The sequence below is a fragment of the Kogia breviceps genome, chromosome 9 (genome assembly GCF_026419965.1).
Source record: "Kogia breviceps isolate mKogBre1 chromosome 9, mKogBre1 haplotype 1, whole genome shotgun sequence".
Classification (NCBI taxonomy): Eukaryota; Metazoa; Chordata; class Mammalia; order Artiodactyla; family Physeteridae; genus Kogia; species Kogia breviceps.
The window spans coordinates 54,445,517-54,462,867 of NC_081318.1; the positions used below are offsets into that span (position 1 = coordinate 54,445,517).

The following is a 17,351-nucleotide window of genomic DNA, read 5'->3' on the forward strand; positions in this document are numbered from 1 at the left end:
ATATGTTTCAGGTTCCATAGAGACACCTTTACAGCCTAAGAAGAACATAGCAAGGCTGAGTAGTGAGTAAAAGTGGGATGGCGACGGGAGACTCAAGTGAGACTGTTTGGGTTAGAATCTCAGATCCTCTGGAGGCTGGCCGGATGGTCTTGGATACTAACATGTATGCTAGTGCTTTTAAATTAGGTAACTATTCTTTAAAAGTTGCTAATGTGAATACCAGTATAAGCAGATGTCCTTTTAGCCGGCTTCAGGAATGAACTGAACATTAGAAGAAAGGTATCATATAACTAATACACTTGTACTGTTTTCAAATCTGGTCTTTGCATAGGTTGGATTTCAGCCTCTAAAATTTTCATTAGGTACTTGTCAATAAAAATCTCAGGTATCTGTCCTTCACCTGGTAGCTTCCTTTTTCTTCTTGTATTTTGATCTCTTTGGAAATAGTTGCTTGCATTTTTCTGTTTAATCATTGTTATGAAAATATGAGGATATTAGAAATAAGCAAGTCCAACTAATGATAATCTGGCAAAAATGATTGCAATTTGCTTTTCAAAAAGTTACAAGAGCCTAAGTGTAACAGGATATAAGAAAATACTGTATTTCCAGGGGAAACGAGTCATTAAGAAATCTCACATAGTTTTTTTCTAAATTTATTATAGAAATATTTTAATGAGAAAAATTGTTAAAAATCTCCATTAAGAACATATACATTTTTATCAAATTCCAAATTAATATTTGTAAAATATTACATCATTATTCCAAATGAAAATTGGGCAGAGTTTTGAAAGATCTTGATTTGAATGAAAACTGTGAAGACAGGGATCATGTCTGTCTTATTGATTGCTTGCTATATTTCTCCTGCCTAGTATATTGCCTGACCCGAGTCAGTGCTGAATAAATATTTATTGGATAATTTTTTTAATTTGAGATATAATTGATATATAACATTATATTAGTTTCAGGTGTACAGTGTAATGATTTGATATTTGTATATGTTGCAGAATGATCACCACCATCAATCTAGTTAACATCTGTCACCATGTATAGTTACAAATGTTTTTCTTGTGATGAGAACTTTTAAGATTTACTCTCCTAGCAACTTTCAAATATGCAATATTGTATTATTAACTGTAATCACCATGCTGTACATTATATCCCCATGACATTTTTTTTACAACTAGATTTTTTTTTGGGGGGGGGTCACACAATGTCACACAATGTGGCTTGTGGGATCTTAGTTCCCCAAACAGGGATTGAACCCAAGCCCTCAGCAGTGGAAGTGCAAAGTCCTAACCACTGTCCTGCCAGGGGATTCCCCACAACTGGATTTTTTTTTTTTTTTTTTTACCTTTTCACTGCCTTTGCCCATTTTGTAACCCCCCCCATTGATACACACACACACACACACACACACACACACACACACATTTTCTGTATGCATTCATCCATTGATGGACACTTAGATTGATTTCACATCTTGGTTATTGTAAATAATGCTGCAGTGAACATGAGGTGCATATATCTTTTTGAGTTTGTGTTTTTGGTTTTTATTTTTTTTGGATAAACATCCAGAAGTGTAATTGCTGGGTCATATGGTAGTTCTATTTTTAATTTTTTGAGGAACCTCATACTGTTTTCCATAGTGGCTGCACCAATTTACATTCCCATTGGTTGAATAAATTTAATGAAAATATCTGAATGAAATTTAGGAAATCATCTCTTAAGTGGCCCCCATTCCTAATACTTTCTTTCATCCATTTTGGACCTTTCTTGAGGGATATTTAGCAATAAAATCAAGGCCTTTAAAATAGGAATATAGTTTAATCTAGTATTTCCTTATCTAGAAATTTACCTCAGGAAAGAAATTAAAGGTATATGTAAAGGTTCACGTCAGCATTTAAAGTTTTTTTTAAAAAAACTTGACAAATAATTAGTGCTCATTTACAGAAAAAAAAAGAGTTGAATGTTAATCGCACCATTTGATGTTAAGGTGACTTAACATTGGTGTATGTCTTTCTAGCTGTATGTGTATTTTTTGCAGAGTTATTTATAACAGTAAAAAATTTGAGACCACTTAAATGCCTAACAATAAGAAATTAGTTAAGTAAATTACACTACACCCTTGAAATGCATTCACCTTATATAATTCAGTTTAAAAGGAGGCCAACCAACTGTGAATAGTCTTTCAGCAAAAAATGGCATCAAAACTGAATCTGATCAAGGCTTCATATCTACCCATTTATAGGAGCATGTTAAATGACATCATGGGCATCAGCAGAAAAATCCAGACTATGGCAAAGAAACTACAGGACAAATGGCCCAGTTTCTTTAAAAATAAAATTGCAAAGGGAAACAACCTGGAGAGGGAACCTGTACCAAAAGAAATTTGAAAGGCACATCAACCAGTTGTAATATGCACACTTTATTTGGGTCTCTATTTAAAGAAACCAACTTTAGAAAAATTATTAAGAATGTATTAATATTTGTTTAAGCTAGGTGATGGCTAAATAGGATTCATTACTTTTCTATTGAAATGTCCATTTAAAATGTTTTTTTTTAAAAATCCACAAAACAATATAAGAAATATTTTGTCAATATTTGGCTAGAGATAGTGAATTGCAGGTATTTTTATTAGTTTCTTTTTGTTTTTCTATGACTTACAACCTGTTTTCTTTTAACATTACTTGATTTACTGTCAATACTGAAACATCTTTAGTGTTCACCATAAATTTATCTTTACCTTTTCTGTAAGTATATTTTGTTCCTCAAGTTTTTCCAGATTATTTTAAATTTATAGTCTACTCTTAATCCCAGCAATATTCAAGAAGTCTGCTTCTTGAAATGTTAGGAATTCAGAGATAAGTATTTATAATGCTGATATTAGTTGTAATGTATAAATTTATTTTCTTGTTTCAGATTCCCAAATGCTGGAAAATCCTCTTTGCTAAGTAAGATTTCTCATGCAAAACCTGCAATTGCAGATTATGCATGTAAGTATAATTTGTTTTGTTTTTTTAACGTATAGAGGTAAATTTTTAAAGACTAATCTTTCTTCGAGTATGAAAAAAATGATAACTGGGGTAGCGTTAGTTTGAAAACTCTTGGCAGACAGAGTACATGTATTTCCCATTAATCTTTGAAACCTTTATAGCTCTCAGCAAAGTTCCTAGTACTGCTTATTAGACACTTTGTTGCATTTATTTGTCTGTTGTATAATCATTATTCAGTTTAGTTAACGATTTTATGAGCACCTACCCTTTATCAAACACTGTGATAAATGCTACGAAGGCAGAGATCAGTTCTTTCATTCATTCAGCAAGTATTTATTTCTAGGAACTATCAATACAATAAGTTCTGGAGTTACAAAGACTGGTAAGAAGAAGTGAATACTTCTTTTGTTTTGATTTTTAATGAACTTACAGACAAGTGGGGGAAGGCACATATCTCACTAATGAATATAAGAGAATATAATATGGTTCTATGAAAGAGTGTGGGTGACTGCTTTAGATTTCTTTGGGGAAGTGTGATGGTGGAGCTGAGATATGAGCAATAAATATGAGTTAATTGGTGACAGACAATGGAGGTGAGAGTCTTTCAGTCAAAGGAAATAGCATATACACAAAGACTTTGTGGTGGCAGGGAGTAGATTTGTTTGTCTAGAGAACATGTAGTAAGGAGAAGAGGGAATCAAGATGAGGCTAGAGATGCAGGTGGAGGCCTGTGATATAGGCCATATAAGCTGTATTTGATCTCTGTGGCTTAAGAGCAGTTGATAGCTTTTTAACAAGGGAAAACAGTGATTAGATTTGCTTTTCAAAAAAGGTCTATTGGTGTATAATGTAGAAAATGGATTGGTGTGGGACATAAATGGATCTGGAAAGAACAGTTAGTAGAACTGGCTATTGCAGTAGCTGGATGAGATATAATGGAAGCTTAGACTAAAAGTAGTGAATAAATATGATAGGATCCTTGCCATCATTAAACAAAATGGCACAAAATGACATTAACATGGAAAATAAAATTAAACCATTCTAAAATTGATAAAGTAGAGTTAATTTTGTACTAACTGCTATAAATCACATGGCCAGTATTTATTGTTACAATACAGGGGATTCTTGAGAAGGAAAGAAGAAAAGCAAAAAGTCCTAGGAAGGAGGCTAAGGCAGGATTGATGAAGCGTGAGGATAACTAAATGAGAAAGGACCATAGAGAGATTTCATCCACAGCCCAAGTGATAGAAACCTAAATTCTGCCCCCACCTTCAGTACCTTTACCATGCTCCTTAAAGTTTGAGACAGGGACTTTGAGGCCCACTAATTAGATTACACCTGTGCTTTCGAAGATTATAAAAATCTATATTTTGTCCTTTTCCAAGTATATTATAAATAGCAAAGATAATTATACCTTTAATTTCAACAAATGAGAACATAATCTGAATTAGGTTGTTCATAGAAACGAAATATTATATATTCTATACATGACGATAAGACAATTTTGAGAGTATAAACCTTTATTCTAGCCTCAATTTATTATTGTTTTTCTTTTAGTTACAACATTAAAGCCTGAACTCGGAAAAATTATGTATAGTGATTTCAAACAGGTGGGTATTTTTAAAATAAGACACTTGGTTAATAATGAAAGTACTTGCCTTAGTGCTTAGATTTTATAATATTTGGCAGTTTCTGTGGTGTTAGGGGGAAAGAGTAGCAGGAGTTTGTTTTTAATAAGTTTTTTTTTAATAAGTGAAACCATGATCAAATCAATTCTGCTGACCACTATCAGAGTAAAAATATTGTATAAGAGCATAATTTCTTGTTCTTCTAAAGTTTGGGTCCAGTTTGTTGTTACAACATTGATTATATCTTAATTGCCTTAATCAGTTTGTCCTCATTGCATATTTTATCAATCCATATTTTACGGCCATATTTGATTATTGATTTTCATTTCCTAAAAACATTTTCTAAAGTTCATGGATGTAATTTTACTCCAACTTACTGTTTAAAAAAATTTTTTTTTAGTTGAATGGGATCCTCGTCTTAACTAGCTATTAAAATTTATTTTCCCTTGCTACGGAAGAACTTTTGAATAATTAGAATAAAAACAAATTAAAAAGGAAAGTAACAAAATTTTAAAGATATGTAATGTATGATCAGCAGGTGCATCCCTTGGTATTTACCCAAATAAACTGAAAACTTACAGTTTTCAGTTTTGAGTCCACTCAAAAGCCCGCACACGGATGTTTGCAGCAGCTTTGTTCATAATTGCCAAAACTTGGAAACAACCAAGATGTCTTTCAGTAGGTGAATGGATAAATAAACTGTGTACATCTCAATAATGGAATGTCATTCAACACTAAAAAGAAATGAGCCATCAAGCCATGAAAGGACACAAAGGAACCTCCAGTGCATATTACTAAGTGAAAGAAGCCAATCTGTAAAAGCTGCATACTGTGTGATTTCAACTATATGTCATTCTGGAAAAAGGGCTTCCCTGGTGGCGCAGTGGTTGAGAATCCGCCTGCCGATGCAGGGGACACGGATTTGTGCCCCGGTCTGGGAAGATCCGACATGCTGCGAAGTGGCTGGGCCCGTGAGCCATGGCCGCCGAGCCTGCGCGTCTGGAGCCTGTGCTCCGCAACGGGAGAGGCCACAACAGTGAGAGGCCCGCGTACAGCAAAAAAAAAAAAAAAAAAAAAAAAGGCAATACTATGGAAATAGCAGAAAGATCAATGGTTGCCGAGGATTAGGAGGAAAGAAAGGTTGAATAGGCAGCACACAGGATTTTTAAGGCAGCGAAACTATTCTGTATGATACTAGATACATGTCATGTAAAGTATGGGCTTAAAGTGATCATGTATCAGTATACTTTCATATAATCCATTGACATAATTCAAAAGACATAGAAGGAGAATATTTATAATAGTGGCATAGCAGTAAAAATTTTTTAAAACTTTGACAATTATATAGAATGTTAAATAAAATTATAAGTGCAGGATAATATGAATTTAGAGAACAATATTTAGAGGAAAAGACAACATTATTGGTAATTTTTAAGGGAAATCAGTAGAAAACCTCTGAAGAGAATTTCAGGACATGAGACCTACATGTACATTGCTTTGTCACATAGCTCCAACTTTTTGTTTGTTTGTTTTGTTTTGTTTTTTGCGGTACGCTGGCCTCTCACTGTTGTGGCTTCTCCCATTGCGGAGCACAGGCTCCAGACACGCAGGCCCAGCGGCCATGGCTCACGGGCCCAGCCGCTCCACGGCATGTGGGATCTTCCCGGACTGGAGCACAAACCCGTGTCCCCTGCATCGGCAGACGGACTCTCAACCACTGCGCCACCAGGGAAGCCCCACATAGCTCCAACTTTAAAACTGAAATTTTTAACCACACAGGCAGGATGTGTAGAGCAGTGTTTCTCATCCCTTACTGTACATCAGAATCATCTGTATAGCTTAAGAACAACAATGATAAATGAAGCATGGGCCCCAGTGATTTGAAACCAAACCGCTTGGGGATAGGGCTTGAGCATCTGTAGTTTAGAAAAGTTTCTTACATAATTATGATGTGCAGTGAGGTTTGAAAACCACAATTGTAGAATAATGGTTAGTAACTCTTATAACCTCCAAAAGGAGTATAGTAACACTATTTCCCTTACTTTTTAAGAGTTGTTAATAGTTCTGGTAGAATATGAACAATAAAGAAACAATGGTACCAAATAACCACTTACGTATAGAATAAAAAACTTAAAACTACGGAGCTATACTAAGTCAATGTCTGCTGAATTAATATCCTTGTATACTTTTAAGAATTTAGAAAATTGAAATTCTTTGAAAAGTTCATACTGAACAATATAATTTATGGAATTCTAAAGAGAATTTATGTGATTAGTAAATGTTAAACTAAGCCATAAAATTCCTAGATTGTTAAAGTAAAAAATGGGACTAATTTCTTATAACAAAGGACTTTGATTATTAATACATTAATTTTGTTTTAAAGGTATATTGGCTTTATAGAGATGCAGTGGTAATCACAAATTAAGAACTGTTTATAATTGAAATATCATGAAAATTGTTGGATGTAATTGTATTTGTGGTTTTCATATTTTTTTAAATTATCATACCATGTAATTTTTTGTTAGATATCAGTAGCTGATATGCTTGTTGTCGGTGTGAAAGATGTGGCTCTTTTACACAGAAACATATATCTATTCTTCTTTGGATCCTTCTCCCGTGTAGCTTATGACACAATGTTGAGTACTCTTCCCTTGGTATTCCGTAGGGTTTTGGTGATTATACCTTTCACCTGTGTTTGTATAGCTCGGTTAAACCCGATTTGCTGATGTATACAACCCTCACACCTTTCCATTGGTGAACCACAAGTCTGTCTATTGAATCTGTGATTGCATTTTTCTGTGGAAATATCTTCAGTGATATCAATTTGTAGGTAACACCTACAAGTGATATCATAGGATATGTGTCTTTTGCTTTCTGACTTACTGCAAGTTCCGTGTTTAACTCTAGCCTCACCTGTGGTGCTGCTAATGCCATTGTTTCATGTTTTTCCTTGGCCAATATTCTATCTGTACATGTCCCAGTTCTTCTTTGTCCAGTCATCTGGTGATGGACTTTTTGGGTGCTTCCGTGTCTTCGCTGTTGTAATACTGCTGCAGTGCAGATTTGCCTGCCCGTGTCTTTCCAATTGTGTCTTCTTAGGTTACAGGTCCAGGAGTGGGCCTGCTGGATCATCTCGTCGCTCAATGTTTACCTTGTAAAGGCACCTCCATTCTGTTCTCATTAGTGGCTCTTACCAGGTTAAGTGCCACTTTAGGTTGAGGGTATGCACTTCTCCACAAGCCCTTCAGCATTTATTGTTTGTAGTTTGTTGCTGATGGTGCCTCTGACTGGTGTGAGCTGATACGTCTTTGTGGTTGGACTTGCATGCCTCTCCTAAACCGTTGAATTTGAGCTTTTAGGGATGTCCTTTTTTTCTTCAAACTGCGTGTACAGCTTACCTCATCAGATTCTTTTCTTGAAATATGTGTCACATTTTGAAATATTTTGGCCAATACCTCTCTCAAGACCTGTTGAGGGCAGGTTTCATTTCGAGCCCCCCACTACTTGTGCATATGAAGTGACCATTAGCACAGGTTTGCAAGCTGCTGTTGCAGGTAACGGTCAGAGGGCGGCAGCATTTCTGCGTCTCCACTCTGGTAACTAGTGAAACAGACCTTCCTGCCAGTGGCGTTCCTCGGTTCTAAATTACAGTGGAATGTGTCGGGAAATCCCCGAAAGCTGATGTCTCCTTACTTACATTTGGTTTTAAAATCGAATTTATATTTTTCAACGGAGTACTATTCCATTGTGTACATGGACCCCTTCTTCTTGGTGCATTGTTCTGTGGATGGACATTTTGGTTTCGTCCAAGCCTTGCCTACGGTACATGTTGCTGCAGTGCAGGATGGCCAGCCTGTGTCTTTTTGATTTTGTGCTACTGAGGGGATAGGCCCATTAGTGGGCCTATCCGATCACATGGTAGCTCAATTTGTACCTTTAAACGCACCTCCATTCGGTTCACACTACTGGCTGTTACCGGGTTACATCCCACGAGCAGCTAGAGGGTACAGATTTCTCTAAAACCCCTTCAGCACTTACTCTTTGTGGACTTTGTTGCTGATGGTCATTCTGACGGCTGTGGGTGAACGTTTCTGTAGACTGGATTGGCATAGCTTTATTCATTCCTGATGTGGAGCATTTTTCCATGCCCTTTTATTTCACACAAGAAAAAGAAAGAAACAGAAGACAAAGTGTGCATAAATTATGCCTCTTGAAATTGTCGTTTTCAAAGGTGCACATCTTTTGAGTTTTTTTCTCGATTTACGACCCAATGATTTGTTTTGAGGGCAGGTGTCCTTTACAGGCCTGCAATTATGTGGAACATCAAGTGACCATCAGCGCCGGGTTAAAAGCTGCTGTTTTGAGAAACGGCCACAAGGCGGCAGCAGTTCTCCTTTACCAATTCAGCTTACTGAGGCAACAGAGCCTCCATGGAAGTCGTGTTCTAGGTTGTAAATTAGAATGGAGTGTGCCAGGAGAAAGCCCCTTAGGTTTGTGTCTCACTACTTCTCGCTGGTTTTTTAATTTAATTTTTCTTTTTTATCACAGCAAGTTTGATTACAATGTTATGCTTGTTGTCGGTGTGAAAGATGTGGCTCTTTTACACAGAAACATATATCTATTCTTCTTTGGATCCTTCTCCCGTGTAGCTTATGACACAATGTTGAGTACTCTTCCCTTGGTATTCCGTAGGTTTTTGGTGATTATACCTTTCACCTGTGTTTTTATAGCTCGGTTAAACCCGATTTGCTGATGTATACAACCCTCACACCTTTCCATTGGTGAACCACAAGTCTGTCTATTGAATCTGTGATTGCGTTTTTCTGTGGAAATATCTTCAGTGATATCAATTTGTAGGTAACACCTACAAGTGATATCATAGCATATGTGTCTTTTGCTTTCTGACTTACTGCAAGTTCTGTGTTTAACTCTAGCCTCACCTGTGGTGCTGCTAATGCCATTGTTTCATGTTTTTCCTTGGCCAATATTCTATCTGTACATGTCCCAATTCTTCTTTGTCCAGTCATCTGGTGATGGACTTTTTGGGTGCTTCCGTGTCTTCGCTGTTGTAATACTGCTGCAGTGCAGATTTGCCTGCCCGTGTCTTTCCAATTGTTTCTTCTTAGGTTACAGGTCCAGGAGTGGGCCTGCTGGATCATCTCGTCGCTCAATGTTTACCTTGTAAAGGCACCTCCATTCTGTTCTCATTAGTGGCTCTTACCAGGTTAAGTGCCACTTTAGGTTGAGGGTATGCACTTCTCCACAAGCCCTTCAGCATTTATTGTTTGTAGTTTTCTTGCTGATGGTTCCTCTGACTGGTGTGAGCTGATACGTCTTTGTGGTTGGACTTGCATGCGTCTCACAAACCCTTGAAGTTGAGCTTTTAGGGATGTCCTTTTTTTCTTCAAACTGCGTGTACAGCTTACCTCATCAGATTCTTTTCTTGAAATATGTGTCACATTTTGAAATATTTTGGCCAATGCCACTCTCAAGACATGTTGAGGGCAGGTTTCATTTCGAGCCCCCCACTACATGTGCATATGAAATGACCATTAGCACAGGTTTGCAAGCTGCTGTTGCAGGTAACGGTCAGAGGGCGGCAGCATTTCTGCGTCTCCACTCTGGTAACTAGTGAAACAGACCTTCCTGCCAGTGGCGTTCCTCGGTTCTAAATTACAGTGGAATGTGTCTGGGGAAATCCCCCAAAGCTGATGTCTCCTTACTTACATTTGGTTTTAAAATCGAATTTATATTTTTCAACGGAGTACTATTCCATTGTGTACATGGACCCCTTCTTCTTGGTGCATTGTTCTGTGGATGGACATTTTGGTTTTGTCCAAGCCTTGCCTACGGTACATGTTGCTGCAGTGCAGGATGGCCAACCTGTGTCTTTTTGATTTTGTGCTACTGAGGGGATAGGCCCATTAGTGGGCCTATCCGATCACATGGTAGCTCAATTTGTACCTTTAAACGCACCTCCATTCGGTTCACACTACTGGCTGTTACCGGGTTACATCCCAAGAGCAGCTGGAGGGTACAGAGTTCTCTAAAACCCCTTCAGCACTTACTCTTTGTAGACTTTGTTGCTGATGGTCATTCTGACGGCTGTGGGTGAACGTTTCTGTAGACTGGATTGGCATGGCTTTATTCATTCCTGATGTGGAGCATTTCTCCATGCCCTTTTATTTCACACAAGAAAAAGAAAGAAAGAAAGAGAAGACAAAGTGTGCATAAAATATGCCTCTTGAAATTGTCGTTTTCAAAGGTGCAACTCTTTTCAGATTTTTCCTCGATTCACGACCCAAGGATTTGTTTTGAGGGCAGGTGCCCTTTACAGGCCTGCAATTATGTGGAACATCAAGTGACCATCAGCGCCCGGTTAAAAGCTGCTGTTTTGAGAAACGGCCACAAGGCGGCAGCAGTTCTCCTTTACCAATTCAGCTTACTGAGGCAACAGAGCCTCCATGGAAGTCGTGTTCTAGGTTGTAAATTAGAAGGAATGTGCCAGGAAAAAGCCCCTTAGGTTTGTGTCTCACTACTTCTTGCTGGTTTTTTAATTTAATTTTTCTTGTTTATCACAGCAAGTTTGATTACAGTGTGTTGCTTGTTGTGGGTGTGAAAGGTGTGTGTCTTTTACACAGAAACATATATCTATTCTTCTTTGGATCCTTCTCCCGTGTAGCTTATGACACAATGTTGAGTACTCTTCCCTTGGTATTCCGTAGGTCTTTGGTGATTATACCTTTCACCTGTGTTTTTATAGCTCGGTTAAACCCGATTTGCTGATGTATACAACCCTCACACCTTTCCATTGGTGAACCACAAGTCTGTCTATTGAATCTGTGATTGCGTTTTTCTGTGGAAATATCTTCAGTGATATCAATTTGTAGGTAACACCTACAAGTGATATCATAGGATATGTGTCTTTTGCTTTCTGACTTACTGCAAGTTCCGTGTTTAACTCTAGCCTCACCTGTGGTGCTGCTAATGCCATTGTTTCATGTTTTTCCTTGGCCAATATTCTATCTGTACATGTCCCAATTCTTCTTTGTCCAGTCATCTGGTGATGGACTTTTTGGGTGCTTCCGTGTCTTCGCTGTTGTAATACTGCTGCAGTGCAGATTTGCCTGCCCGTGTCTTTCCAATTGTGTCTTCTTAGGTTACAGGTCCAGGAGTGGGCCTGCTGGATCATCTCGTCGCTCAATGTTTACCTTGTAAAGGCACCTCCATTCTGTTCTCATTAGTGGCTCTTACCAGGTTTAGTTCCACTTTAGGTTGAGGTTATGCACTTCTCCACAAGCCCTTCAGCATTTATTGTTTGTAGTTTTGTTGCTGATGGTGCCTCTGACTGGTGTGAGCTGATACGTCTTTGTGGTTGGACTTGCATGCGTCTCCTAAACCCTTGAAGTTGAGCTTTTAGGGATGTCCTTTTTTTCTTCAAACTGCGTGTACAGCTTACCTCATCAAATTCTTTTCTTGAAATATGTGTCACATTTTGAAATATTTTGGCCAATGCCACTCTCAAGACATGTTGAGGGCAGGTTTCATTTAGAGCCCTCCACTACTTGTGCATATGAAGTGACCATTAGCACAGGTTTGCAAGCTGCTGTTGCAGGTAACGGTGAGAGGGCGGCAGCATTTCTGCGTCTCCACTCTGGTAACTAGTGAAACAGACCTTCCTGCCAGTGGCGTTCCTCGGTTCTAAATTACAGTGGAATGTGTCTGGGGAAATCCCCCAAAGCTGATGTCTCCTTACTTACATTTGGTTTTAAAATCGAATTTATATTTTTCATCGGAGTACTATTCCATTGTGTACATGGACCCCTTCTTCTTGGTGCATTGTTCTGTGGATGGACATTTTGGTTTCGTCCAAGCCTTGCCTACGGTACATGTTGCTGCCGTGCAGGGTGGCCAGCCTGCGTCTTTTTGATTCTCATCCTCTCAGGTGATAGACCCAGCCGTGGGTATGCTTGATTGAACGGTAGCTCAATGTTTACCCTTTCCAGGCAACTCTATTGTGTTTTCATTAGTGGCTCTTACCGCGTCCCACTTAGAACCGCGGGTACGCATTTCTTTACCAGCCCTTCAGCATTTATTGTTTTCAGAATTTTGCCTGATGGCCATTCTGAGTGGTGTGACCCGATAGGTTTTTGTATCGTGTATTTGCATGTCTTTAATAATTCCTAATGTTCAGCATTTTTCCACGCCTTTTTTTATTCTGTTAAACAAAAACAGAAAAAACTGTAAGTACAATAAACCTCTTGAAATTGTCTTCTTGGAAGGTTGCCCTCTTTTGAATTTTTTGGTTGATTTTCGACCCCAGGATTTTTTTTGCAGAGCAGGTGTCATTGACAAGCCTGCAATGCGTGTGAATATTGAGTGACCATTAGCACTGACTTCAAAGCTGCTGCTGTGGGAAACGGCCACATGGCGTCAGCATTGCTACATTCCCACACCTGGTTTCTAGGGCAGCAGAGCCCTTCTGGAAGTCTTGTTCCCAGGTTGTAAATTAGAATGGAATGTGCCAGGAAAAAACCCCAGAAATTTATGTCACATTACTTCTTGTTCTCTCTTTTAATTCTTTTAATCGGGGTAATGATTAGAATATTGCTTCTCCTAGGTGTACACAATCTGGTTCATTTGTACATTTTATGTATATATATATATATATATATATATATATATATATATATATTCATGTACAGATCCTCTTCCCATGTAAATTATTGCAGAGTGTTCTGGTGACCTCCCTTGCTATATGGTCGGTCTGTTTGATATATGTATTTAATATGTATTTGTAGACATATGGTCAACTTAATCTTAATTTATCCATTCCCCCCACGTTTCATTTTACATAAGCTTAGTTTGTTTTCTATGTCTGTGAGTGTCTTTCTTTGTGAAAATATGTTCATTTGTGTCAATTGTTAAATAACGCCTATAAGTGATGTTATACAATATGTCTTTTGCTTTCCAACTTATCTCATGTTCTGTGATTATCTCTAGGCTCATTATGGTTCCTCAAAGAGCAGTGTTTCATTGTTTTCCATGGCTAATATTCCACTGTGTAGATGGACCAGTTCTTCTTATCCATTCATCTGTTGATGGACATTTTGTTTTCTTCGGTGTCTTGGCTACTGTGAAAATTCGTGTAGTGCAGCTCTTGTGGCCTGTGTCTTTTCGACTCTGGTCTTTTCAAGTGAGAGGCTCAGCTGTGGGCCTGCTGGATGGAATGGTGGCTCAATTTTTATTATAAAGCGCAGCTCCTTTCTGTTCTCATTATTGGCTCTTACCACTTTACATCTTACCAGCAGCTAGAGAGTACAGAGTTCACTACAACCCCTTCAGCATTTATTGTTTGTAGTCTTTTTGCTGTTGGTAGTTGACTTGTGTGAGTTGAAACATTTTTGGAGGTTAGATGAGTCTAATAATTCCTGATGTTGAGCTTCTAACCATTTTCCTTTTTTTTGATAAAGAGTGAGTAAAACTTACCTCTTCATACTATCTCTTTGACACATTTGCGTGCTTTGAATTCTTTTGGACATTGCCTAGCTCAGGACATTTTTTGAGGGTAAGTGTCTTTTACAGCCCTGAGCCCTTGTAGATGTAAGTGACTTTTAGCTGTGGATTTAAAGCCGCTCTTGCGGGATACAGCCACAAGGCGGCAGCATTTCTCCATTTCCAACTCTGGGTTTTGGGGCAACAGAGCCTTCCTGGAAATCGTGTTAGTAGGCTGCAAGTTAGAGTGGAATGTGCCAGGCAAACCCCCAAGAGCTTATATCTCCCTACTTCTTGTGTGTTTTTTAAAATTAAATGGTTATTTATGATCACAGCAAATTTGATAAAAATGTTGTGTGTGTTCTAGGGGTACAGCATCTGGTTCATTATATGTATGTATCGATCTATTCATCTTTGGATCCTTTCCCGTGTAAGTTATTACAGAGTGTTGAGTCGACCTCTCTTGGTATTCCTTAGGTATTTTGTGATTATATATTTCATATGTATCAGTACTTGTCTGTTAACACACATATCCTAATTCATACATTCCTTACAGATGTAAGGAACACCTCATAAAATGAGAATGCTACACATTGTGCTGGCCGTTTCAGGGAGTGGGAAGGGATGGCAAGTGGTAAAATATTATCTTTTCCCTTCATCTTTTGAAATTTCACTTGTTACAAAGAACTTGAATTTTATTTTTTAAAATGTAACAATAGAAATTTAAAAGAGAAAGTATATATATACTGTGTGTTTAATTACATTTCATAGAATTATTATCCCTGAATCATAATTCTGTTAGTACACCAGTATAGAGATTATTTCTTAATATTTAGGTGAGAACCCTTTTCTTCTGTTTCTGAGAAAAATTCTGTAAACTCATTTCCAGTAATGGCACTCTTCCCCCAATCAAAGGTTTAACAAGGGAAATGCAAGCAGAATAATCATGAAAATACAAAGCAATACAACAGTAAGAGAAAATTTCTAACTTCCAATAACAGCTCAATTTAGAAGAGGGTTTTTATCTTCAGAACAAAAGCATGCCTCCTTGACTTGCTAACCAGTCAAAATCTGTGTATTCTACAGAAAATCTGTGATGTTATTCCCATAAAACTACCCTTTACTGATTCTGCCTCCAATAGATTTCCTAAGCACTAGTGTTTTAAAGTACAGGTTACAAACAAAATCCTAATGAGATGTATTTATAATGTGTGTGTTATTTGTCTTATCCTACTGTCTATATTCTTCTCCATTCCTGTAGCTGAAATAATATTACTTTACCTGATAAGTGATATCGGGAGAGTGGGAGAGGTTTAATAAATACCCCAACCCTAAAGCATACCCTAAACCTAACCCTAACCTGTACCCTAAGCCTAACACATACAGTAACTCTAACCCGTAGTCATACCCTAAACTGTACCCTAATCCTAACCCGTGCCCTAACCCTACGCTAATCCTAACCCATATAGTAACACGTATACATACCCCAATCTTTACCCTAATCCTAACCTGTGCCCTAACCCTAACCCAAATCCTTAAACCTAACCCTAAACCGTACCCTAATCCTAACCCATGCCCTAACAGTAACCAGTTCCCTAACCCGTACACTAATCCTAACCCGTAGCCACAGCCTAATCTTTACCCTAATCCTAACCCATGCCCTAACACTAACCCTAACTGACGCTTTCCTAAGTAAGTCCTGACACTGTCCCTAAGTGAGGCCCTGAGGCTGTTCCTAACTAAGGCCCTGAAGTTGTCCCTCACATCAGCCTTGCTGCCATCAATAACTAATGTGCTGACACTATCCTGAGCTAATATCTTGATCCATCTCTTACCATGGTCCTGACACTGTCCCTACTAAAGTCCTGATGCCATCCCAAAGTGTGGCCCCGAGGCTGTCCCTTTGAAGCCCTGTTGCTGTACCTAACTCAGAGCCTGATAATGTCTTTAACTAAGGCCCTGATGCTGATCCTAGCTAAGACCCTGACACTAGGCCTCACTCAGTCCCTGACATTGTCCCTAACTCAGGTCCTGACTCTGTCCCTAACTAAGGCCCTGAAGCTGTCCTTAACTCAGGCCCTGCCACTTTGCTAACTCAGATCCTGGCAATAAATTTAACTAAGACCGTGATGCTGATCCTAACTACAGTCCTGATGCTGGTCCTACATCATGCCCTGACACTCTCCCCAACTCAGGATCTGATGCTGTCTGTAATATCTTTGTGTGTCCCTCCCTAATTCCTTGAGGCTTTCCATAACTATAGACCTGACACTGTTTCTAACTAACTGCCTGACTCTGTACCTAACTGATACTGAATAATCAGCCTCTATGCACCAGTTCTGATTCAAATCTCAAGAACAGTGTTTTGGAAAAATGGAAAAGATTAGTTTTATCACTCTGCCAGCCCATGGAGGACACAGCAGGCTTGTGCCCTCAACAGCTGTGTGTCCCAATGCGGGAGGATATGGTGTTTTATAGCAGTGGTTCAAGGGTGTGGTTGCTCATAAGGATCAGTGTGTATGCAGGGCCTGCACTCCTTTAATCTTGTCTCAGATAGTTTCTGGATGAGCTTCTCTGGAATGAAGAATGCTAACATCTTCCATTTGTTGGGGGTTTTAGTTCTTTAAGGAGCTCAAAGATATTGTTATGTGTATCCCTTGAGGCAGCACCAGGACCCTGTCACAAGGCTGCACTATTGTTTCTTGACTGTTCCTCCCTGTCTCTGCATCTCCTCACTTCCTTGATTAGCAATTGTTCGAATTTGCCCTTTGGAACTCAGGGAAGGTCCTGGAGTCTCTAGTCTATTCCCTACAAAAAAAGTTAGGAGGCACACAGAAAGTCTTCTGTGCCCAGGAGACCACAGAGTCCCTCTCAGTTTCACTCCTCTTCTGGATACTCCTCAATCTTGAGGAGAGCAGATTTTTGACAACAAAAGGAATAATCATTTCAGATGGAGACATTAATCATAAACTTGGCACAGGAACTCGGTTATTAAGGGGACTCGGTTTTAATCCCCACTTCCCTTTTATCTTTCCCCACATCTTTCAGGGAACAGGGTGATGACCACTCTGGCTACTTCCTGCTGAAATGGGGCACAGTCCTGCCTAAATCTAGGGGAATGGATACCAAGTTAGAAATATTTGAGTTCCAAGTCCTGTACCTGAGACTCCCTTGGTCCCCGATTTTGGTGCAACCAATCCAGTTAAAATAGGAGGGGTAACAACTGAACATTTAA

At 38.7% G+C, this 17,351-nt stretch overlaps 1 protein-coding gene and 1 long non-coding RNA gene across 3 annotated transcripts in view; one reads left to right on the forward strand and one right to left on the reverse strand.

Moving 5' to 3' along the window:
* FAM237B (family with sequence similarity 237 member B) overlaps positions 1 to 17,351 on the reverse strand; it is a 61,342-nt gene that overhangs the window by 17,689 nt on the left and 26,302 nt on the right. Inside the window, exons 3-4 of one of the 2 annotated variants that reach the window (XM_067042483.1) lie at positions 10,690 to 10,800; positions 8,660 to 8,770 (exon numbers count right to left, since the gene is read on the reverse strand). The exons of the other annotated variant lie outside the window; for it this stretch is intronic. The gene's annotated coding sequence lies outside the window, so the exon portion shown is untranslated. The remainder of the gene's footprint in view (positions 1 to 8,659; positions 8,771 to 10,689; positions 10,801 to 17,351) is intronic. 2 annotated transcript variants of the gene reach the window in all.
* The window catches only part of LOC131762415 (uncharacterized), a 37,451-nt gene that overhangs the window by 8,664 nt on the left and 11,436 nt on the right, over positions 1 to 17,351 (forward strand). The window contains exons 5-6 of the long non-coding RNA XR_010842213.1: positions 2,920 to 2,993; positions 4,551 to 4,603. This is a non-coding gene — a long non-coding RNA (uncharacterized lncRNA). The remainder of the gene's footprint in view (positions 1 to 2,919; positions 2,994 to 4,550; positions 4,604 to 17,351) is intronic.